At 36.3% G+C, this 26,282-nt stretch overlaps 1 long non-coding RNA gene across 1 annotated transcript; it reads left to right on the top strand.

The window, feature by feature from the left end:
• Window positions 1–1,546: 1,546 nt before the first annotated feature.
• Window positions 1,547–26,282, top strand: LOC148045393 (uncharacterized). Its single transcript, XR_015696573.1, has 4 exons — window positions 1,547–1,719; window positions 7,515–7,579; window positions 18,755–18,820; window positions 25,324–26,282. It is a non-coding gene; the product is annotated as an uncharacterized LOC148045393 (long non-coding RNA).

Below are 26,282 nucleotides of genomic sequence, written 5' to 3'. Positions count from 1 at the left end.
GTTTAAACATTTTAAGTGGAAGTATTATATAAAGTCATGGAGATGACCTTGGGGAAATTAAGAAAAAGAACAATGACTACCTAAACAAAAACGTATCATAAGCCTGAGAAACAGCAAACTTGGAAAAGAAGTTTAGATTGACTGCTTCTTAATTCACTATAATAGAAGAAGAGGAAAGGAGGAGTCAGCTTTTTGAGATTGTTATTATCACAAATAGAATCAATATTGGTTGGAATATTGATTGGAATTGTGGAGTCTGTTTTCTGACCTGGTTCATTACGAAGGTGGCGTGGCAAATATTGCTTGCGCTGTGATTTCAGATGCCCTGATGGTGGAGATCAGTCAGACGATCTACTAGACAAAGATAACGACAAGAGATCACTCTGGTTCAGAGAGGATTCTGAGTACAGGACAAAGGCCTTACCTAATAGCAGCCTGATTACATTTGGATTTACTTGGTGGAATCTAAGGAAAAATGTTAGGAATATGTACATACAGTATTCATCTATTTGTTCTGAAAGCATCTTTTTGTATAAAGTAACCTTTCACTAGAGTTTCCCATCTGTCATCTCAGTGCCTCCTTCTAGAGCACTTATCATGAAAGCAGAGAGCAGGAGTGGGTTCCTGCCAGTTCCAACCTCTTCTATAGAAGTTCCACAAATCTACAGTGCCGTTTAGAACCGGTTCCAGCTTCCTCCCCCCACCCATCCATATATCATCAAGATGAAGACCGAGAGGAGGAATTCTGGGAGTTGAAGTCCACAAGTCTTAAAGCTGTCAAGTTTGAATACCCCTGGGGGGGGTGTTTCTAAAGGGTTAGGGGTGCCGGGGTTTTGTAACTTGACAGTTAAGCAAGAGCATTGTTAAGTGAGTTTCACCACATTTTACAAGTTGGCCATGCCCACCCAGTCACATGGCCAGGAAGCCACTCCCACAAAGCAGGCCACACCTACAGAAGAGGTTCTAAATTTTTTTGAAACCCACCACTGGCAGAGAGATACAGTCTCAGTTGAAGCATCTGATCATCAGTGTCACAGACTTTTTGTGCGTGGTTTACACATTGCTGCTTCTACAGTCATTAAGCGCTACCCCCCCGCCTTTGCTTACATTATGCGACACAAACTGAGACACAAACATACTGGCATGTAATGGGTGGCCTTTAATGAGCTATGCCCATTAAGAAGAAGTAGACGATATTTTCCCCATTTTTAAAAATATAAACTGAAACACTCCGTTTTTATTCTGCTACATGTTTCAGTAGCTGAGCAGTGTGATGGTATGTCCTAGATTCAGATCCTAGAGCAATACTTTTGCCAAATCCTAAATCTGTATCTCTCAAGTATAGGATAGCACGTAGAATGACTGCTAATACTGTATGTAGCCTGGTTTTTACAAACTTAGAAATAGAACTACATACAAGGTTGCCATGCCAAAGGTACAAATCAGTCTGCTTAAACAAGGAACAGTTTGACTTGTTTTGATGTTGCTATAGCTACTATGGAACATAAAACATTCAGAACAACAAATAGTCTTAAAATACACTGATTCCCCCTTAATTTTAATTCTGAATACATCTAACAGCAGGTTTTAACACCCTGCTGAAAATTTTTATCACCCAAACTAAAATTTGAAATGATGCTTCTTGCATGTAAAAGACTGAACATAATTGTAGTCCTGAGACACAAAGCCAAGGTCAGGTCGAGGCCACCTATTCTTCAGGTAATCCTACATTTCTCCTAAAATAGTACTTTAGTGTATTCTTTTATTTTTCCCCACCTTGCTCTCTCACTGTTACTACAGCTTCCAGTTTGGCAACCAGCAGGAATTTTTTTCCTTGTTTTTAAAAAATCCAGAGTATGCCAAGGAATCTCTGGAAATGTTTTGGGGGAAGGCATTATTGCTTCTTCTGCCTTGGCCATTTCTTTCTTTTGAAAATAATTAGTAAATGATTATTTAATATAATTAGTTGGGTTATCAGTTTTGCATGGTAGTGGGGAAAATGAATTCTTTGAAATATAGAGATCTTTTTCTGCCTTTATGGGGATGAATTTTTGAGCTTGTTGAAAACACTTTAGAAATCAATCCTGCTTCCATTCAGAAATAAGAGGAAATGAAGTGAATTGAGGATTATTTATATATCCTTAGACAAATCTACATTTCAACTATGTTATCTAACTCTACACACCTTTTAAATGTGTTGCACTATAACTCCCAAAGGTACGTCTGGCTGGAAATGATTGTTCAGTACATTTAGAAGATATTAGGATGGGAAAGACTCAAAGTTGGGAGATGCCATTTATTTAGTTTCAGTTCCCTGTCTGAGCTTCATTAGGGAAAAGAAAAATGAGAGTAGAATATTCTTCCCAGAGCACAATCATTTAAAAAGGGATTTATGGCACCTCTGGACTTGCAAAGTAATATAGTAGCCGCAGTATGATAGTACTGCAATATAATAGTATTGGAGATCTCCATATTTATAAAATACAAACTGGTACAATGAAAACCATACATTTTTTATTAAGATAAGTGAACTTCAGTATGCCAGGGTAATATAGATTATCATAGCCTATCCATCACAGCCATTGCATTTTCATTTACCACATAACATTTACAGATATAGTACTGTAAATATCTTCTCTCACATCTCACTTTTCAAATCCTGTGTAGCTTCAGATGAATCACACATTCCTCTCCAACTAGTCTTGATATTAAAAATGAGAGTTTTGGTGCAGTGTTGGTGTCACATTACTGATTTCTGAGCATTCAGCAGTCAAACTTCTAAAATATTAATTCATTTTCTATGTAACAAGTCAGTTTTTAGAATGAAAAGAATATTAAAATTATGCATCAAACATTACAGGGTCCAAGGGAAAATGTCAACAAAGGATTTTCATCTGAAGGATTAGTTTTACATTTAATTAGTGACTTCCAAGCCAATCCTGAGACTTGGTATGCCAGCAAACAAAGAGAGTATATTGGCAGTTGGATTAATTCCTGAGCCCTCACACTGTGTAGACACATTCAAACACAAGCAATCCAGGGGTAGTGATGAATGACAATGTCATTCGATGGTGGGTGAATGTATATATGTATGTACATAGAAATAATCTGCAGAAATCTGTGTGTGTGTGTGTGTGTGTGTGTGTGTGTGTGTTTATGAAATGTGTTTGTGTGTGTATCAAATTTTAAATGCATTTTTGGATTGACAATTGTTTAATTAAGTAATATTTAGTAATACAAAAATAAAATGCTGGCAAGTACTTGTTTAATTTCAGAACAATATGTGTCTATCCTGTTTCCTTGAAAATAAGACCTCCCCAGATAATAAGCCTAATCGGGCTTTTGAGTACATGCACTAAAATAAGCTCTTCCCCCAAAATAAGCCCTCCCTGAAAATATTGCAACACAGCATCCGCCATGAGGTGACCATGCTTGCCGCCTCCTGCACCTCACAAATAATAAGACCTCCCTGAAAATAAGACCCAGTGCTTATTTTGGGGGTTGAAAGAAAATAAGACCCTGTCTTATTTTTGGGAAACACGGGTAATACAAAAAACTAACTATACAGAACAACATTGCAATAGAGAAATTTCTCCTACTTATTTTCTTCCTCATTCTCCACAGAAGCAAGCTAACCCAACATCTAAAGGCGAGGAGAAACGTACATGACTATTTTCATGTCTTATTTTAAAGTCAGCATGAAATTAATTAAAGAAAAATATACAGCAAACAGAGTATTAGATTTAAGTGCACTCTTCACCTCCCTGCTAATGAAAAGCCTGCTGAAAGCCTGCTCTGGAAGATGTCAGATACTTTCAAGTAACAGACTATAGCTGAATTTGTAAATACTCTGAAAATATCCTGCCAGACAATATAAATGTTTGTTAAAAAAACTTGCAAAGGTATCAAAACTTGTTTGAATCTTTGATACACAAATTTAAATACCTAGCACAGGGAAATGCATAATAGTAGTATAGGGCTTCTGGCCAGATATAAATTCATATATATTTTAATGAATTATTGCAACTGCACATGGTTAATTTTTATTGTTTACAGTACTATTAATATCTGTAAACAATCTAGAATTTTTATGTATTTAGATGATTGATAAAGTGCAGAAATGTATGTATATAAATACACACATATTAGAGGTGGGTTCCTACCAGTTCGGCCTGGTTCAGCCGAACCAGTAGTGGTAGGCTGGCCTGGGTCGCAGAACCGGCAGCAACCCAGGCTGGCCATGCCTTGAACCAGTTCCCCGGTTACCGCCGTTGCCGCTGCCATCTTTTTTTGGAGTTCTGCACATGCACAGAACAATTTCCATTGAATTGTGCATGTGCGTGCATAAGTAAACCAGCAGTAACGCCGGCCAGAACCCACCCTTGACATATACACACACATATGTTTATTTAATAGTTCAGAAAAAAAAACATGACAGAAGTAAGGAAGAAAAAAGCAGAGGAAACATATAATTAGGTAAAGATAAAGTTTTCCCTGTCCAGTGCTATCCGATTCTAAATGGCTGTGCTCATCTCCATTTCTTGGCCGAAGGAGCCAGCATTGTCTGAAGACATTATTTATTTATTTGTCAAACATGTACAAGATAGCAGGTATAAGTATGAACATAAACATGAACACAGGAAGTAAATACGGATAAATGGGGATAATAAGACAGGGATGGTAGGCATACTGATATGCTTATGTACGCCCACTTTAGAGACCTCTTAGGAATGGGGTGAGGTCCATGGTAGACAGTTTGAGGTTGAAGCTGTGGGGGTTTGGCTATGTAGTTCAAAGGTGAGCATCCCAAAATTCTCAACTTTGTTTTAGAATCAAATAAATATATGAAATTTTTAATTCCCAGAACATAATGACTTCTGGAAATGGCAAAAAAAAAACATGTGTTTAATTGAAGTATCATAATTGTTCCCTCTCCAACAACACAATGACATTTATTCCTTTTTTGTAAAAATATAGATCATTTAATTAGTTAATTTCTTTATTACATTCATCTGCTGCCCACCTCTTCCTGAAAAATGACTTAGATAAATGAGGCCTAATACATTGAAAAAAATTATTTTGTGTTGAATGAGATTGAGTTCAGAATGAGACTTTTCATTCTTTTCAGAATGAGGTTAAACATTTCCCCATTATTTAGGTACATAAATGGTTCCTTTTTCCACTGAGCCTTTAAACTTTGCATATTATATCCATTTATTGATAATACCTAGCATGCATATAGAATTTTTAGGGAACCCTCTTTTGTTCTGGATTACCTATGACATCATTTTTGCATTAAAAAAATAACATTTTTTCCAGAATTATTATGCAACAGTTTTCAAATCAATATGAGAGTGGCAGGAGTTATTTTAAATCTATTATATTGAGAACTTCAAACAGTCCACTTCACTATTTACAAATATTCTGAAAGAGCCAAGGATGAAGAAGTGAGGCTGTATTAGCTCACAAAGAGAAATAAAAAAAAATTCAAATACATGCCTTGGCTCAGGCTTTTAAAAATGGGGCTTGCAGCCAACAATTGTGCTTTTTCAGATATTTAATTCCATCTGAAGATCAATATTATATTTATTGTTATAAATTTGATTACTAGCTTTTTTAAACGATCCTATGCTTGAACCACTTTTTTGATAAAGACTTTGAAAGAGGATTTAAAAGCTGATAGTTAAGTGTTTTCCCCCCTCTGGATTCCTATGGTTATAGTAACTGTACAGTTACCATGTTTCTCCGAAAATAAGACAGGGTCTTATTTTCTTTGACCCCCCCCCCGAAATAAGCACTTGGCCTTATTTTGGAGGGGAGGTCTTATTATTTTTGAGGTGCAGGAGGCGGCGAGCCAGGTCACCTCATGGCTGCTGCTGGGCTGCAATATTTTCAGGGAGGGCTTATTTCCAGGGAGGGCTTAGTTTAGTGCTTGCGCTCAAAAGCCTGATTGGGTTTATTATCCGGGGAGGTCTTATTTTGGGGGAAACAGGGTATTGTATAGTAACTTTTGGCTTACTACCATACCTTATCTAGTGTCTGAATGAATTGTCATCTTATGTAAGACCTGTGTACTTTTTTTCTCTTTTCTCTTCTTATTCTACCCCTTCATTCTCCATAAACCCTTTCCTTTCTTTATTTTTTATTCTTTTGTTTAAGTTAAATATTTTTTATTATGGTCTTTCATCAACCTTTACACTATTTTGTTTTAAAAAAGAGAAATAGTTTAATAGAACAATTAACTATCAAGAAAGAGAGAAAAACAAAAGTCTAAGTGCTATTGCTATATAAGAGTTGGGCAACAGTTTTTTTTTTACCAAAAACAGCTGCTGGGATGTAATTTGCCTCCATTGCTTATAAAATTTAGCTATTGGTTGTGAACCATTTTGGTCGTAGAAGTGGCATAATTTACTTGGGCTGCTTAATTTCCTAGAGGTCTGTAATACTATGCCAAAATATTTAAAACATTTAACTTGCTCTAATTCATGGGAAACAATGGCCATTTGTGCATTTGTCTTTTGTTGTAAAAACCCACAAAACAACTCAAAAATGTTTATAGTACCCAAATTCAGCTGTCTATGTGCATCTCTGGCTGTGCCCTCTAGACTGCAATTGCAATTATTTTGTTTCATGCAGACATCTTGATTATATAGCAATAGCACTTAGACTTATATACTACTTCCCAGTGCTTTACAGCCCTATCTAAGCATTTACAGAGACAGCCTATTGGCCTCAACAATCTGGGTCCTCATTTTACTGGTCTCAGAAGGATGGAACGCTGAGTCAACCAGTGAGAACTGAATTGCCAAACTGCTGGCAGTTGGTAGTCAGCAGAATTAGCCTGCAATATTGCATTCTAACTCCTGCACCACTATGACTCATAATTTCTTATTAATTGTTCCTCATTATAGTGCCAAGGTTCCTACTGCCCACTTCATGCCTCATTGAAGACAAGGAAGAGCTGCACCATCAGTGTTTAGCAAAAATGGGAGATGTTTATTGGCTAATTTAGGAATATGGACATCATCTGAAGATTTTAAATAGAGAATTATATGTACAGTATATTAAAAGGCAACAATGCTAAAATACATCCTTGTTTCACCCACTTAACAGTCTGGATAAAGTCAGAAAGGTCCCCTTCCCAATTACATCTCACTCTAAACCGATTTTTATTGTAAAGCTTATGAATTAGGAACAATAATCTTTTGCCTATAGAGAATCTAGAATGTCCCAGAGTCTAACTCTTGTTATTATCAGAAGTTGTGTTGAAATTAATGAAGGTTGCATATAGATTCAAGTATATTTGTTTGTCAGATGTTGAAGCTCTAAGCAAGTCTGCAGTGGCACAAACTTTTATGAGCTTCATATAAAGCTCATGGCGGCTTTTGAATAAAAATTGTTACTTGGAAAAAGTGCTTCTAGACGCTTCCTGATACAGAGAATTATAATGCTTCTCCTAAATATGCATGCTTTGTGACTATGCCAAACCACTATTCCCATTAATCTGGCTACAGGTCCTGTCTTTATCCTTACATGCTTGAAATACAAATGGGAACCATGCATCAAGGAATTGTGACAGGTATGTGCAAACATGAACATTTGAACTCTATTGTTGTTGGTATCTTTGCTTATATTGTAGCGGTGTGTCAATGCATATTACATATTCATTTTTCTCCAGTGAGAGCCAGCTTTTAAAAAAATACATCTCTGACATATTTTAAATTATGGAGTTTTTTTTATTCCCCTCACACAATGGACAGAAAATTTTATTGTTACTGTAGGCTGATGACATGGCTATTATTTCCTTTACTGAGATTGCCCTTAGAAGATTAATGGCTAGACTATCTCCTTACTGTGAAAGGGGAAAAACTGAAGATAAATTATAATAAAACAAAGGTGGTAGTTTTGAGCAAAAGTAATATTAGACACAGATGGACAATTAATGTCCAACAAATGGAGCTTCTTTTAGAATGCCTGGGCATCACCTTTCATGAGTCCTTTTTATGGAAACACATTTACCTACTGTCTTGGCAACTCCCCAGAATACAGAGGATGCTATTCTGATTTTTTTTTATTCTAAAGGAGGGCAATTGTTAGCCCATTCTTAAAACATTCCAAAATAAGGTAACAGTCCAGATGCTGTAAGGGGCTGAGATTTGGGGATGGGACAAGAAGGTAATTGCCCAATTGGAAATAGTCCAAAACAAGTTTATAAGGAAGGTCTTGTCTTTCTCTAGGGCACCCTTCCTGCCTATTTAAGGATGCAGGTGTGGGATACATTCCATTGCAGTTAAATTTCATCTTACATTGCTGGGATGCTATAAAAAATGAGAAGACCCTCAAGATTTCCATCTCTGCTTTCTCCATTGCACAGTTGAAAATTAATGGACTAAACATTCATCAACCATTCTACGAATGTATTCCCTACCATCTTTAGGAGGACTTAGATCTTGGAATAGAGAAAATATTAGAAATTGGATTTTTCAAAGGGATGCTTATTATGATGCCATTGTAGTACAAGCATCCAAAGTTTCATCTTGGTGTCAGTATTATAAAAAATATATAGAAGCCTTTCCTTGTACTTGGTTAACATACCCAGTGCTTCACTGAAAAGGGCTTAGCATCCTTTGCCTGCAGCCCTTTGCATATCTCAAAGAGGCTTTTAAAGCTCTGTGTTGAACTGCAGCCTCAGTACTTGTGGTGTTGGTAAATGGAGGACATTCTCCATTAGGTTCTCCAGTGCACCATTTGCATTGAGATCAGAGACAAGTTAATAATGGTAGATGAACTCAACAGTTCTATGAAAAATTGAACTATTTCCTTGCAGATGTGTTTCCAGCTGCCAGCAAGCAAGTTGCTACTTTTGCTCTGCTGTTTTAGTTGTAACTTTGGCTTTACTTTGTGATAACCATTTTACATGTAATATTTCCACTCCATTCCATAATTACATGGTTCTTTTGTTATTTTATTGTATTTTATGGCATTCCTATATTATGACCTGTGGTTACAACAATAAATTTATTTATTTACTGATTACAGATAATCCTTGATTTACATCAGTTCATTTAGTGACCATTTGAAGTTACAATGGCACTCAAAAAAGTGACATGACCATTTTTCACATTTACTCATCCCCATGATCACATGATCAAAATTCAGATGTTTGGAAACAAACTCATATTTATGACAGTTGCAATGCCCCAGGGCTACATGGTCACCTTTTGCAACCTTCTGACAAGCAAAATCAATCGGGAAGCCAGATTTACTAAACAACAATGTTATTAACTTAACAATTTCAGTGATTAAAGGTTGTAAAATAGGGCAATATTCACTTAATAACTTTCTCTTAGCAGCAGAAATTTTGGATTCAATTATAGTCCTAATTCCAGGACTACCTGTATATCTCAAATTATATTTGTATGACAGAATCATCCTCCAAAGGAGTATCACACTATTTAATTCAGTTTGAATATCAGAAACATAATTTGCTGCCTAAAAAAAAAGAAAAGAAATTGAAATTTCTTTGAATGTTCAAGTTAAATCCTAGTTCAAAAACAACTGGCATCCCATCACTGCTTATGATAGCATTTCTTGCATCTAAATTTATAGACACATCTATGTACTATCAAATGCAATAGATTTATCTAGTACTTACACTTTCATCTGACCAGCTGACAGTGGTACATTTCAGGGAAGGATTACATTTATTACTTATCTGAGCTATCAGTAATAATATGACAGTTCTTCCAGACATAGATTTTGTTATGTAGCCACATTGTCACAATCATGGATTTTTATGGGGTATCCTGACAATGTTATCTTCTATTTTTAAAGGCCTCTGTTGTTCCATTATTTTTCTTCCAGCAGAATATCCATTCCAAAGAACAAAAAACATGAGTTTTTGATCAACAGCACAAGGTGATATTATCTCCATAAGCACCCTTATTTAAGTTTCAGGTTACAGATATTACCTTTGTTCATTAAGAGAACATAATACAGATTTTAAAATAATCTTAGCTGATTATTAGACACTAAATTTTGATAGGGTCCGGGCAGGCTAACATATTTTTTTTCTAATATTCATTATGCTTATTAACAAAAGGTACCCATCACCAAACATTTGCTATTATGAGGTGATAGTTTTTTGTTTGACATACTATTTTGTTTGACATATTATTGACACTTGAATTGATAAAAGAGGAGGAAGAGGAGGAGGAGGACAAGGAGGAGGAGGAGGAAAGAGGAGGAGGAGGAGGAGGAGGAGGAGGAGGAGGAGGAAGGAGGAGAATAAGAATAAGAATTTTTAGACCCACATTGCTACTTATTTGTATGTATAACCTGTTAGTTAATATTTATTTTAGTAAATATTGGAACTAACAGGATATACATATGTACAAACACTTATTATCTCTGGGGTGGGTGGAGAATTAGCACATCAGCTGCAGGATATGGTTTATTTTATGGATGGATTAGCAGAGGAAAAGGCTTGCTGCAATAATAACCAGGTAATAACCAAAACCATACAAGAACCACCACAATGAGTCCCACATATCCACAGGTAGTCTTGGGAAAAATCTGTAACAGGTAGCATGCCACTTTCACATTCATTCTTGCTGCTGATTCCCATTTTGCAGCTGCTCAAAAAGAGTTTGAAGCCAATCCATAGACATCTTCACTTCCAGCTATCTTGAAATACTGAGGAAAATATCATGGCAGATAAACCTCAAAGAAGGAGAAAGAGAGAAACCAGGAGTTGAGGTGAAACTTGAGTTCCTTCCAGTGAGAAATTGGATCATCTTTAAGCTCTCCAGTGCCACAGTGCTTCCAATGAAAAGGACAGGATTGCTATATTTCCAGATAGGCCACAGTTGAACCCACAATAAACTGCCTCAGGTCACACAGAAAATAATGAATTGGACAGGTCTAGACAACTGGAATATACTGAATGGAATGAACCAGAGATAACTGTGTGCTAGCTGGACCAATGGCACACTGATTTCTATCCTCCTCAGACATTTTCCCCCTCAAGTGAATCAATAATTCAAGTTAAATGGTAAAATAAGTAGACAAATATAGGCCAATTTTCCAAAACCCAGCAGAATTATTGTCACATTGCCATTAACCAAAGCAATATTAATTGGCACAACAAAGATGGCTGCCAGTTTTCCTTCACTAAACAGCAGGCAGCTCTGTTTCAATTTCTGCACCAGCCAATAAAGGCCATGAAAATACAGCAGGCAAGAAATTATGGCTGAATATAACAGGTATCTCAATCAAAAGGCTCGAATGCCAGATGCTAACTGCACAACTAATAAACTACCTGACACACAAAGCTTCTTCTAAGAAGACTAGAAGACAACAAATCCAGTAGCTTGAACCCCCCAACCCCCCAAAAGTTATATTCTTCCCATTCTATATTTTAGTCAGACTGGAAGTGGCTATAATGAGCTGATCAGATCATCTCAAGTAAAGTATATGATTGGGAGCTCTATCATGCGGCAAGCCTGCATGGAGGAATAGAAATGAGTGTTTCCCACGCCATAACTCTCCTCCTCCAAATTGCTTTTAAAACTGCTCTTACTTTTTTAATAAGCCAAGGTGACTAGAAGTTACTGAACTGGCAGAAAAAGAAAGAGGTGCCAAATTGGTTTGAAAGGAAAGTATGGTGGCTGAAATTCTCCACTTTGAGTCAGATTCCTTATGCTGTTAGAATGAAAGAACTCCTGTACTAGGTTGCAATTTTCTCCCCTGCAGTGGCTTATTGTAACGGGTCTGCAATAAAATTCAAAGAAAAATTTAAAAAGTGGAGTGTTCTGTCTCATTTGTGTGAGCATTACTATGGTGCCAGCTTTCATTACTATTTGTGGTTTTAATAGATATATGTATATATCAATTGTACAACGATCTCTTTTAACTGCTGGTTGGGAGCTGCACAGAGCTTGGTATAAGATTGGAAGATACATACATACATACATACATACATACATACATACATACATACATATGTACATACATACATACATATATAATTTTGCCAATGCACAGCCTTCTAATTGTGAGACAAGAGTTCCACCTCTAGGCCACCGCACTGCTTATTGGAAGCTATATAAATGTTTTAAATAAACAGAGGTAGTCCTTGACTTAGGATCACAATTTAGGCAATTTCTGTGGCTAAATGAGACAGCTGTTAAGTGAATTACTGCTGTTGTTAAGTAAGTAACATGGTTGTGAGTGAATCTGGTTTTTCCATAGTCTTTGCTTGTCAGAAGGTTGCAAAAGGTGATCACATGACCCTTGGATACTGCAACATCATAAATAAATATGAACTAGTTGCCAAGGATTGGAATTTTGATCACATGACCATAGGGATGCACCAAGATTTGTAAGAGTAAAAAACAGCCATAAGTGACTTTCTTCAGTTCCGTGGTAATTTTGAACAGTCACTAAATGAACTGTTGTAAGTTGATGACTATCTTTAAAGTGCAGATTCTACTTACACTGATGTGTCTAAACAAGTACAACTGGTCACGGATCCCCTTTTGTAGAACAGTATTGCCATTCTTCAGATCAGATTTCATATAGTGAATGGAAAGCTTTCATTCTAATTACACTTTGTAGGAAATAAGTCTTGTTTTATACACTGAAATCACTGTGCAGTGTGAACAGTGCTCTGGCAGAACTAGGCTCTTCAATTAAAAGGGTGAAGAAACAGTAGATGGAAAAGATTTTCCCTAGGCTGAGAGCCTGGAAAACTGCATTTAAGTCAGGTTAGATTATTTTGAAGTTGATGGACAATTAATCTTCCGAGTATGGAGTAGCTTTCTGTGTGCCATTGAGATAATATCCACGGGATCTTTATACAAGGGAAAATATCAGCCCTTTCCCAACTTGGTGCACTCCACATGTTGGCTCTGAATTCTAAGAAACTGAGTTCTAACGTAAATGGAGGGGGGCAGTTTGCAATGCAAAACAGCACAGCTGTCAAAGCTCATCTTTAATCTTCCTGGACAAGCTGGTTGCCGGCTTGTCTGAAGAAAATGGAAAGGAAAGACGTAGGCACCTTTTGAAGAGCTTCGGCTATGCTTGTGGAAACCTAATGGACTGAACACTCAAATCAGGATTGCTGTCAAAATTTGTTCCCCAGATAAACTGACTATTGGTTTGTCTAAGCAAAGTGGAGAGGAAAGCTCAGAAGTTGATCCAACAGGGCTATAACTCAGCACTGTCACAATCAGAACCCACCCTGTTCATGTTCTACTAGGGTAGCTCGTTGGTTTGAGCACAGCAGGAAAGAGCTCTGGTAAGAATCTTGCTTCTTGTGAATTCTTACTTCTGTCTAGAGAACATTGGTGGCGGCGGCAACAGCAGCAACAGAACAGGAAAAAACAGAACCCAGAGCTGAGTGGAAAAGAAGGGAAAAGGAAAATCAAATAACCACTATTGGAAATCAGAAGTCTATCAGCATAAATTCTAATGGTATCCCATATTGCCACAAATGTTGGACTCTAGTGTTTGAAATGACACCATATTACATCAAAAGAACAGTCTTTATGCAAGTTTTGAAGCACAACTGTTTAGACCTTTTTCTTATAGGATATAGCCTAGCATTCCTATTTAAACTGTGGGATATTTGCTTGCTTGTTTCTTTGTTTATCTGCCTACCTTACTTTCTTTATTTCTTATTTAACAAATGTTGTTCAACCTATAACCAGTGACAAAATATAATCTTACTAAATATTTGTGCACTTCTGTTCTCTTTTCCAAATGATTAATCACTTGGGATTATCATAATAGTAAAATAATGGCAACAGAAACTGTGGCGGTAGTAGTACCAGCTGCATTTCATTTGCACCCTGCCTTTTACAAAAAAATAATCATAGCAGTTTATAGAGAATAAATATAGCACAAAATGTGATTAAAACACACAAAACAAACTCATACCCGTTAAAATCAATTTCAATTTGAGCCATTAGCAGAAAGTACAATAAAGTCAGGATTATAAGTGGTCTCAGGATGATCCATCTCTCTCTTGGGAATATTGTTCTGTATTGCAACTGCTGCAACAGAGAAAATGAGCTTCAAAAGAAGAGCAAAGGTGATCTGATGCTAGTTGATAGAATATGATTCCATCAGGCCTTTAGGCTTCCTTTTAGAAACAAATGTGAATAAGATTTAGAAAATATTCTGGTCACAAACCATATAAGACATTGAAGGTTAGAAACAGCATAAGGATTTGAATTTGAAAGCAGACTGAAATAGTAATGGAAAGTCTCTCTCCTTAGAACTCTTGTAGCTGCTTTCTGTCTGTATTCACACAACATATTTAATTTGCTATTGAATTGACCCCATTTTCTGAGTTTACAGCATAACATTGAACCACAGATTAGGAGCGTTTATACAATATATTAAGCTGTGAACCAACTAACTAGTATTAACACGAACCAAGCTTAATGTATTGTGCAAATGCATCTACTAGATCTTTATTGGCCTGTTCAAGCAGGCTTTGTAAACATGTTCAGTGTTTTTGCACTATCTTCAAGAATAGTCCAATATAAGGGCCAATACATTCATTTATGAGAAAGAACCGTCAAATGAAAGCATGGCACCCCACTGGGCAACAGCATAACTGGCATGTTATCAGAGGTGATTCCAATAGTGAAGGTACACATTTATATATCTTTATGTAAGATAATAAGGATTGTCAATATATGAACTGAAAAAAAAATGACCATGTTGGTTGTAAGGAGAAACCTCTCCAATCTATATTAAGATGATACAGTAAATATGCTTTTGGTAAAAAGATGGAAAGTTCCCCCTGGGTCTGAAAAATGGGGTGTGACAAGGCAATTGCCTCCTTTAATGGGCATTGCATAGATTTCACACAGGTAAAAAGGGCAGGTTTTGATGAAGCAATCACGTCTATTATATGGATATAATTGACCACCCCAGTAAGCCCCTGATAGATCATGTGAGAGGTTTTTTTTTGTCAGTTTCAGTGGTACATTACTGAGGCAATTTTATGCTAGTTTCACTGCTCCATGCTGCTGATTGGCATATGCATTTTTATGTTTGACATAATGGAAGGGGTAGCTGCTATAAAGTCTTTAAATGCTGAAGTGGTCTTGACAAGATCCACTGCTCTGTGAAGACCCTGAGATTCTCCTTACTGAGGTGAAGTTGCTTTGACCAGGTGCTCTGTATTAGAGCCCAATTCTAAAAAGTTCTAAAAATCCAGAAGACTTTTCTATAGTTTGTGATAGCTGGAGCAAGTAAAATAAAGCAATTCGGCCATTTTATTTTACTGTTAGAATGGATGAAGTCACTGTTAAGAAGGGGAACTTTAAAGTAAAATAAAATTCTTTAAGGATTTGTACGATCATAATACCACATTTTACCAGGTATGTGGTAAATATTGCTGCAAGTAACTACTTATTATTTATCAATCAAAAAAGGTATCTAATTAATATACTGCCTTTTTTGCTTTGCCGCAAAGAGACTTGGTATTTATCATTTTTAATGAGCAATGAATGAATAGTAATTTGTCTGTAAACCATTAGCTTGGAATCCCCATCATTAGCAGGAGGTTATACTAACTTATCAGATCAAAATGTTTTTTGTCCTTTCTTCTCTTTGTTGTCCCATGAAAGGAACAAAATAATTATCAGTCTTAATTTGTATGTCTTAGATTCTCACTAGTAATATTTCTGTTCTTCCATATTCCCCGTTGTCTTCTTTTTAAAAATAATCTTAGGCCCATGAGCTCTGTTTGCTAAAGAGGAAGATTTTTCTCCTTGATCTTCCAAGTCCACTAGTCTTTCCCCAGCATACTTTTATGGAGCAAGACATGGAATATTGAAAGACAATGAGGACTTTTATAATTTTTAAAAAACATAAACACTTTTTTCCACATGTACACCAGTTTGCATTTGCATTGTAGTGACTCTGCTAAATGTAAGTTCAAGTGGTCTGGCAAAATGAATTACATTCTGTCTTTTCTGTAACAACTTTGACATTCTTAACTACACAATGAGCCAACTTCATCTGTGGAGCACAGACAATACTTCTCACTCCAGCCCTGCTAATTTCATGTCTACTTTCTATGCAAATGGATAAGCAGCAACTATAGGCTTCACATTTTCTTTAGATTGTATTCATTTGTTTAAAAGATTTCTATGGCTGTTCATTTTAGATTCAGGACAGCTCACAAAAATAATAAAACTATAAACCATAAAAACCATAAAATCAAACACTAAAAACTATAGATTGGCTTGTCTATTAGTTCACATGTACTACTTTCATTCCTACAGAATCACTACTCAAAAGTTAAAGATCTGTTTTATGGATGGAAACTTATGGAACATCCCTGAAAGCAGATTTAGCAAATTTGTTGCTAGTGATGGAAACTACAACAGAGATTGTCATCCTAGTTCTATTATATGCCAATGTAACTGGAAGTCTTCAAATTCCAGTAGCTCTGTAGGTTCACATTGCAAATGGTATCATATATACTCAGATGCTTCATGTAGTGAGGTGAGCTTGTGCAGCCTTTTGAAGCATGTTAATTCTGCCAGGAGCCAATCATCTGTCAGATTCCATATAACTATAAAATTTAATTATATTCCCTTTTTAAATCTACACCTTGCACAATGGAATTAACATAAACAGCAAATATATGCAGTATGCTGACATACCTAAGCTTCTGTTCTCTTAGATAGGAAAACAAAACATAAAAAGTAATGGTCCTCTGCAGCCTGAATGTTGATGGGTAACAAAATGAAGGGATATTGCAAGTTCCACTAATTATCTGGTTTACATTTTTTGCTGAATCTTACTTCTTTGAAAACAAGTAGCTGAGCTACCTTCCAATTTTAAAGCACAGCTTTCAATTCCAAATTTCAGCTGCAGATCCTTGTTTAATCCACCTTGCTTAAGAAAGTAGTGGCCAGATGCCAAACAAGATGCTAGGGGGTCTAATTAAAGCTGACATTACTAGCAGTGCAATCAGTAACATAGGAACAGAGAATGTCTGATTTGGCCTTTGGGTCTACAATTTTCCAGACCAATGATTGGCTGGAAGATGTCACAATTTGTGGAAAGCAACTGGAGGTTCTCTAACTTTCAAAAAATGTTTCCAAATTCCACCCATTACACAGCAAGCCTAGTAACAAGACCATGTTGCCAGAAGTTGGCTCTTTCCAAAAGGGATGCACTTAGAGTTTATGTCCTTTTCTACTGCGCAAAACCTGCTGATCCATCATCATTCATCCTGGAAAGAGTAACAGGCCAGGAGCTAGATGCACTAAATTTATTAGCCTTGTTAAGATTTCTGAGTCACTGCATGAGGCTCACAATCTAGAAGAGGTTTTTGTTTTTCCTTTCTAGGCTAAATGCATACCTCTCAAGGGGAAATAAGTATATGGCTCAATTAATATAAAACAGCACTGGTTTTGGAACAGCCGAAGTTCAGTTCTGTTCTGTTTTTGGTATGTGATCCTTCATAGTGACTCTGTCTGAAAGTTTTTTGGTGGGTACCTGTGACAAAATATTGCTATCTGCCTGGTACTCTGCATTTTGGTACAAACATGATATATAAATGAGTGGTGACTAGCATTTATTTGTTAAATAAATTTTATAAACAATTTCACAAAAAAGTCAAAACTACTAAAGGAAGGAAGGAAGGACAAAAACTGCAGAAAAAGAGTACCAAAGATGTAGAAGAAAGCTTCTGTTTTTTCTGCAGCAAATACAAGTACAATTACAATATTGTCAGTGGTGGCTAACATTTTATAAGCAATATTGATACACTCTTATTCAGCAGCCTTAAACTAGATCACTAAAAGGGTGTGTCCACTAAAATAAAATAAACATCTGAAAAGAAAATCAGAATCAAGAAGAAACAACTTCCCAATCTATGATGCCCAACTGAGCCCTAATTATCTATAGGAAACTCAAAGATTGCATGATCAAGAAGAAATCATAATGTAAAATGGCAGATGATTAGAATGAAAGAGCCCCTATGTTGTTTGAGAAATTATGGGGATACACAATGCTGCTGATTTTAAGTACTTGATGACAATCTTATATGGATGAAGAATCTTCTAAACTTAAACAATTGGATTAATTAAACCAGAGCATTTTTTTTTCTAAGGACAGAGAAAGTAGTATAAAATGTATTATGATTGGGACATGAAAAATATAATTGTCCATCAGACTGATTAATGGAATAATTTAAGATTAGATTAGTAGAACTATCTGATTGGAAATTTGAATCAAAGATTATGCTGCAAATATATCTCACCCAACTTAAGTATAGAATTGCATGTTTTAAATTGAATATTACCAAAATATGTGTTTAAGTAGCATTTCTGTGGCTGAGTATATGATTATATCTATGTAAATGCAATCTGAATCTAGTGGATATAAGCAATGGAGTGGAATGGAGCGCCAAAGTATTCAGTGCAAAATCCAATTTTTATTCTATACTTCCATTCAGCCAAATTTCAGTAAAGACCACAAAATGTAAGATGGGAGAATAATGCAACTACATATAAGATGTCAAATAGCCTTATAAGATTAAGAAAGTGTGGAGGCAGGAGCTTCTGTTGCAACAATGAAAATAAATTGTGCAGATAGCGGGATGTCACCTATGATTCATCAGTTTGTTTGGGAAGATACTTTACTTGGTATACTTATTAGAGTTTAATTTTTTTTTATTCAAAAGCCTGACACCTCATTTACATAATCTTCTTCACAGATTTGTTTTTTTAAATCCCAAAACCAAACTCAGAGAGCATCAAGAGCCACACAGTTCAATCCTGAGGTATAAATATGTTCTTCTGTTGGTAATGAGCAGTGTCAAAATATCTCGGTATCTCTGCATGCATTCTAGCATGGTTTCCTTTACATCACAGAAAAATTAATTTTATTTTCTCTCATCCCATGGATAAGCCAATCCAATCTAGCTTTTAGACTTGTTTATTAGGTATAATGGGCTTCCTGGGTGGTAAATTTGTTAAGGCATTCTTGTTCCTCATTTCTGTAGGACAACTTTTAATATAAATAATACTTTTATTTAATCAATCCAACCTAACATCTTCAACAGAGTTTAGGGAGTGTCAGTGTTCTATTTATGAGGGCTTCAGGTGTGGCTGTGTCGAGTGAGGGTCTTGTAATGGGTCAGGTGTCAGTCATCAATGAGTCTGTGAGGGAAAGATGGAAGGAAAGTGAAGTGGATGAGGAGCACCAAGGTGGATGGATTTAGCTTACAGAGGTGATGGTTGCACCACTGGAAGAACTAAAATATCATATTAGGGGCAGTTTCTCATGAAGAAAATCTAGCTAGGTGATTTGTAAGAGTTGGCACTGATTTGATAGGACAAAAATTTTATTAAACAGAAAATTTATATAGGTACTTAAGCAGTGAATCCTACTCAAATCACTGTTTTTTTGTTGGAATAAATCCTCTTACATATATACTCTTTATCACCATCACACATCTAAGGATAATTAATTCAAGTAGTTCCATATTATTTTTATTTGAAACTGTAAAAACCAAATCTAACCTGTAGATGGCACCATGAACCCACAGACATTAGATATGAGTTAGGAAAGTTCAAAGAATTTAGTAATTTTACTAATTTAGTAATTTTAGAAGCTTCTTAGCATGGTGAGTAGATGCAGATGAACTCTGGAACCAATAATCATAATTTAAAGACAATTTCAAAATGCTACTTTAATGTTTCAGACATTACACATCTGGAACTTTGATGTGTCTAGAACCTAGTAAATCAATTGTTGAAATTAATCCATATGTAAAGCAAGGATATCAGTTTGGCAACTAAATGCAGATTAATCTGCAATTTTGCATTTCCCATAGTTACTTATGCTTGCAAAAGTTGGACCATGAAAAAAACTAGATAGGAGAAAATCAACTTGTTCAAGCATTGATGTTGGAGAATACGTCTGTGCATTGCTTAGACAGCAAAGGTGACAAACAAGGAATACGGCACATAAAACCAGACATATCTCTGGAAGGAAACATCAAAAATTGTGTCTTAATTATTTAGGCCATGTCATACGATCTAACACACTGGAAAAGGCAGTTATGATTGTAATAGTTAGTGATAAAAAGAAATGAGGACACCAAAAGCATGGTATCAAAGTTGACACTAGCCAGAATATAAAACTGAAAAAAGCCATACAAGTTCAGAAAATGTGGAGAGACTTGGTCTATAGAACTGCCAAGAAATGGATATGACGGAATGAATACCATCAGTGATGGGATTCATTTTTTTTTTTTACTATTGGTTCTGTCGATGTGGTTTGGTGGGTGTGGCTTGGTAGGTGTGGCAGGGGAAGGATACTGTAAAATCTCCATTCCCACCCTACTCCAGGGGAAGGATGCTGCAAAATTTCCATTTCCTACCAATCAACTGGGACTCGGGAGGCAGAGAATAAATGGGAGAGGGGCCAGTCAGAGGTGGTATTTACCAGTTTTCTGAACTACTCAAAATTTCCACTACAGGTTCTCCAGAACTGGTCAGAACCTGCTAAATACCACTTCTGGATATCCTCCTCCTCCTTCTTCTCCTCCTCCTCATCTATGCTATATGCAGTGGTGGGTTCCTACCGGTTAGGACAAACCAGTAGAAGTATGGTGGCTTGGATCGCTGGAATCAGCAGTGACCTAGGCCTGCTGCATCCCCGAACCAGTTCCCCAGTCACTGCTGCCATCTTGTTTTTTAGTTCTATGCATGCGCAGAACAATTTTAATTGAATTGCGCATGTGTGCGCAGTGCACATCTAGCGTGTGCACGAGCAAACTGACAGTAAAGCTGGCTGGAACCCACCCCTGGCTATATGGCATATATCTGTAACATGTGTCTGTGTGTGAGAGAGAGAGGGGGGGGGAGGGAGGGAGGGAGAGTTAGTCAGTCAGTTTGACCTCTAGCAGTTGCCTGGATTAGTCCCTGCAGGTTTTTGCAACATATTTGGAAATGGTTTGCCATTTCCTTCTTCCTAGGGCTGCAAGAGTGTGACTGGTCCAAAGTCATCCAGACATACTGAAGATTAGAACTCAAGGTCTCTTAGTTTCTAGCCTTGTGCCTTAACTGTTGCACAACACTGGTTTTCTCTAACCAAATTAATCGTATTCATGTTAAAAATGCAGTGCATTGTAATTTCCACATGCATTAAATCTCTGGTTTTTAACTCCAGGAGTCTTGGAATTCCATAATGTGAATACATTATAGGTTCCTTGGGAAACTAACAGACTTGGGTAAATTATCTCAAACATTAAAATATACACAATGACATAAAGGTAATGCTTCTCAGAAAACATTGCACACACACCCTTCTGTACATCCTTCTAATGACTACTTACATGTGTCAAAAGCATATAGTTGCGTTATATGACTTTTGTCATAGCTATTATTATGGATTTATTATAACTTTATTCCAATATTTCTCCAGAAACTCAAAATGATTTATCAGAAGCCTTCCCCATTTCAGAGGAAAATCTCCCTCATAAGAATGTTTTGAAATTGATTAGACTGGGAGATAACAATAGGTCAAAATTACAAATAGGCTCTACATATGTGCAGGGATTTAGATCTCAGTCTTCTGACCTTGATCCAGTTCTTTAAAATAAATTTTAAAAGGAGTCTAAAATTTCTTTAACAGACATTAGATGCTTAAGGAACAGGAGTTAAGGATTTGTATACTTAGCCTCCAGTGCATTTTTTCTGTATTCCATTTGGCTAGACTGCCTCAGGAGCTTAATAAGGGAATTTATTGAGACAATTTGCATGTGGGCCACAGTATGAAATGAAATTTATTTATTTATTAAATGAATTCAACAGAGGGCTTTCTACATTTTTTACATTAGTATTTCTTAAGTTAAGTTAAACAACTTTAATTTTTAAATTGTTTTTTTCTGAATTTGTAGTGTTGGAACTTAGGAATGACCATTTAATAAAATATCTTCTTAGAAAATAATTTAGGGAGTAGAAAACTATTTGTACAGCAGAATCATATACTCCGTAGAATATTTTAAAAATAATCATTTAATTACAATATTGCAATTAACTTGATTTTGAGTTATAACACATGGAACATATTGAACTATCCTCTGTTTTGAATATAATTGTCTTCTGTCCTTTTTCTTCTCTGTCTAGTTTACCACATACAACATCCAAACTCCAAAGATCTAATGAAGTTCAACAAACATATAGGTAGTCCTTGTTTAGCAACAACCTTATTTAGTTGGCTATTCACAATTATGATGCTAATTAAAAAGCTTTACAACCAATCTTCACATTTGCAATCTTAGTAGCTCTGTAAAGCAAAGGAAAGGTGAAATAATTTCATAAGCCAAGTGGCAGTTCCACTTAGCAACCACTACACTTAACACTGAGTTGCTGATCCCAGTTGTGGTCACTAAATGAGGATCACCTATAATCCATTGAACAATGGCAAACTTTAGCATCAGAACTATACTTTATGTCAGTACAAAACTTTGTGTTCAGTTTCACTGAACAAGAGTTGTATAAACAGTCAATTAACCCTAGATTATATGAAAATGAGAAGAATCACCCAATCCAAATGCATTTTTTTCATTAGACCAAGAAATCTAATTTATGATGACTGACAGTATATATAAAATCCTTGAAGCTGGTTAACTGTTCTAAGCCCTTTCTTTCTCGACAAAAATACTTTACAAGGCTTCTTAAGAGTAACATTCTATATCTTATGCCCTCTAGATGTATGCTTATCTACATCTCTCATCATATTTAGCCGACATGTTTAGCATGTTGATTCTAGATGATGGAGGTGTCGACCTTACATACATACAAAGTGGTAGATTTGAAAGACTGTTTTAGACATACTAATGATCCTGGTACTACCTTAAATTGTTATGTTTTTCCCTTTATGGGAATGGAAAAGTCTATCTTGAAGATATTTTCTAACAGCAGAAAATATGCTTCAAAGAAAGGTTTCCATTTGAGCTGAGTTGTATGATTAGGATGGAATTTGGCTTATTGTTAGCAAGGCAGGAGGAGGGACATCCAGTTTGTTTTAAAAGCTCCTTGGCAGATCAGAGGGCTACTCTTGCAAAGCTCTCACATCTTTTGAAAAAAACAAACCCCTGACCCAGAGTTCTTATGGACCAAGTGGCATCTCCAGTTAAATACTCCAAGATGACAGTATTCTGTTTGCAATTCCATCCATCAAGCTCCAAGTTAGATGTTCTTCCAGGACATCCTCTTCTGTTCCTCTTCCCTATATGTTCTGATCTGTCCCGAGAGAGAGACACTTTTCTATAACAATCTAGACAACCTTCAAACTTTTTCCAGCCCACAGAACATATTAGTTAAAAATAAAAACAAAATATCTAAGAACTCCCAATCAACAGAAAAAGCTCTAGTGATAGAAAATTGACTGCATGTAAGTGAACTCATTTCCCAGCCTCTCATGGATGTCCAGGGTTCCAAGGAACTTAATTTGAAAAGTGTCTAGGACTTTACCCATTAGTATATTTTGTCCTTAGTAGATTATTTTCCTCTTAAAGGTATCTTGTATTTTTGAAATGTTAATGTTCCCTTGAAATGCAGATGCTTACTGAGATGCACCTTAGTTTGTTTTGAGTATCCTTGTAGGGGTTTTTTTTGTATGTCTTATGCTCAATGTCAGCATTCCAAATATCATGCAGAATTAAATCAGAGTCCAAGGCAGAGCTATCTTTAAAGTTCCAATTTAATAAGACAGACATGTTGGCAACGAACTGTGGAAATCCCAAATCTGAAAATTTCCTGGGATTTCACCCAGTTGAAAGTTCATGATCTTATCCCCACACCCATAAATCCATCACATGGTCCAATCTTCTTCAGCCACACTGGCATTTTCACCCATCTAGTTCTGGTCAGATGCAGAGGTGCGGAGACAAAAGATGACCTTGGCTTCTAGAAAGGAATGACAACAGCACATTCCACAATTCTACTTTCTATTCCCCCTCCTAATTACTACACTAATGAAACAGCATAGGAAAATAATAGAAAGTATGGCAGGCCAAAGATCCTAAAAGGAGCATAACTACAGGCCTGACATCCTTATTCATTCATTTCAACAATTTTTAAAGCTGTCACAATAGCGATTCTAGGAAGCATACAGAAAGTTAAAATTACAAAAAGAACCCCAACAAGATACCATATTTTTTTGCAGTTAAGATGCACCTTCCCCCCCTAAAAGAGCGTGGAAATGTTAGTGTGTCTTATATACCGAATACAGCCATTTATGGCCTCCCAAAGCCCCGTCCCTGCATCCCATTTTTGTGAAAAATGGGCAAAACCCGGGACATTTTTCACCAAAATGGTTTTTTTTTCTTATCCCACCCCCCAGAAGCATTCTGCAGGTTTCAGCAGGAAGAGGAAGAGGACTAGAGGAAGGGAAAATGCCTCTATTTTGGTGAAAAATGTGGGCTTTTTTGTCTTACCCAAGCCCTGCTGAAGCCTGCAGAGTGGTCCTGGGGGCCGGGGAAGACAAAAACATTTTTTCTTACTTACCTCTTCAAAATCTTGGTGCGTCTTATACACCAGTGCATCTTATAGTCTGAAAAATATGGTAATTTACAAAGTGAACACTTACAACAATAATGCAACATGTCCAGACGTGGTATTGAGCCAGTTCTTACTGGTTCGGGTGAACCGGTAGTGACGGCTGCTGGAGGCTGCGCCCCCCCCCTATGTAATGCACGACCTTCTGCGCATGTGAACGTGCTCACATTTGCAAACAAGTAGCAAAGGTAAGTGAATCCCACTACTGAACATGTCCAGAATCAATGAAGACAAGAACAGCACAGCAGAGCTGGCTTAGCCTCCTGGTCAAAATGCCTAACAGAAGAATTTGAATTTGAATTTTACTTTATTTGTATGCCGCCCTTTTCCCTGAGGGGACTCAGGGTGGCTCACAATTCAAGGGTGGGGAGAGAGACAAACAAAGTTGGACTTCGATATGTTATGAAAGACTAACAGGGTTATGGCCATCTGACTTTCTGCCTATTTAACCACTGGCATGTCTCCTTGTTATTCAGCTATTCAATAGGCTCTGATTACTCCCCTGCAATTATCTAAAAATAGTATTCAACTGGATGTTCTACCCTACAATTAATATTACATTTCTTATAAAAATGTATGAATTAAGTATGTCCCATTTAAAACATATATTTTCCATATGTTGTGTGAGTGGGTGACTTATATTACAAATTGAAAAGAAAATATCTAAAAGAGAAAAAAAATGGCAATTAAATATTCTCTCTTTTCCTTGCAGAAACTGAGATCAACTCTGGGGAAATTAAAAGAAGCAATTCAAGGAGCAATTAATAGGTTATTCATCACTAGCCCCTTGCCATCATCAATATGAAGCAATAAAGTTGACTGAAAATATGAAGAAAAAGCAGAAATGCAGGAATCCTATAAAGATTTGCTAGCTGCTTGCCTCTGGTACTGCATATACCAGACAGGCATGTTATTGAAAAACCCACTGTAAACCAAGATTTATAAATGGCATGGGGCATTTAGGTTCTAAGCAGACCTTAGGCCTTTTATTTTGCTCACTAACATGATGTGGCAGCAAAAATTATAGTTTTCTATTTCTCTAATAGCTATCTGGATTTTTGCAGCCAAGATCTAATGGGCCAACAGGTATACAATACGTAAAATAACTAAAGAGTAATTTTAGTGGTACATTAGGAATGGACAAACTTCAGTCTCTTTTTTATCAACCCTTATTTCCATATTTTTGTTTCCCCTTTTCCGCATTATTCCCTTCACCACGCTGTCTTCTTTATTCACACAGGTTCCCACCAATGTATTTATAATTAAAATTGGTGATTAGCTCTCCTGATTAAAGGAATCTTAATAATTCCATTATGGCTATTGTCCTGGAGGCATCCAAGAATATTTGCTTAAAATGAAACAATGGGCTTTATTATTTGCAACTGTTATTTGGGTTACACAGTAGAGAAAGCAATTTCAATCCATTTTACAACAAGTAAATTCAATGCAGAACATGTGCTTGATGAGAATTTAAAAATTTAACATTTTTTTTAAAAAAAAGATGTTATTGAAAGGAATAGCATTCTCCCCCCCCCCCCATTTCAGATTGAGACAGAGCTTCAAATAATGCATAAAATAAGACTGAAATTCAAGATATGGATAACTGATGTCAGCAAATTGCAAAGATGCCAAAAGATGACATACTTGAGATACCATCATGCAAATGTACTT

Source organism: Thamnophis sirtalis, unplaced genomic scaffold (genome assembly GCF_051295495.1).
Source record: "Thamnophis sirtalis isolate CommonGarterSnake01/CBP01778 unplaced genomic scaffold, rThaSir2_p1.2 scaffold_5, whole genome shotgun sequence".
NCBI lineage: Eukaryota > Metazoa > Chordata > Lepidosauria > Squamata > Natricidae > Thamnophis > Thamnophis sirtalis.
Note: the sequence above shows the minus strand (reverse complement) of the source record. Positions and strands in the feature narration are given on the sequence as shown.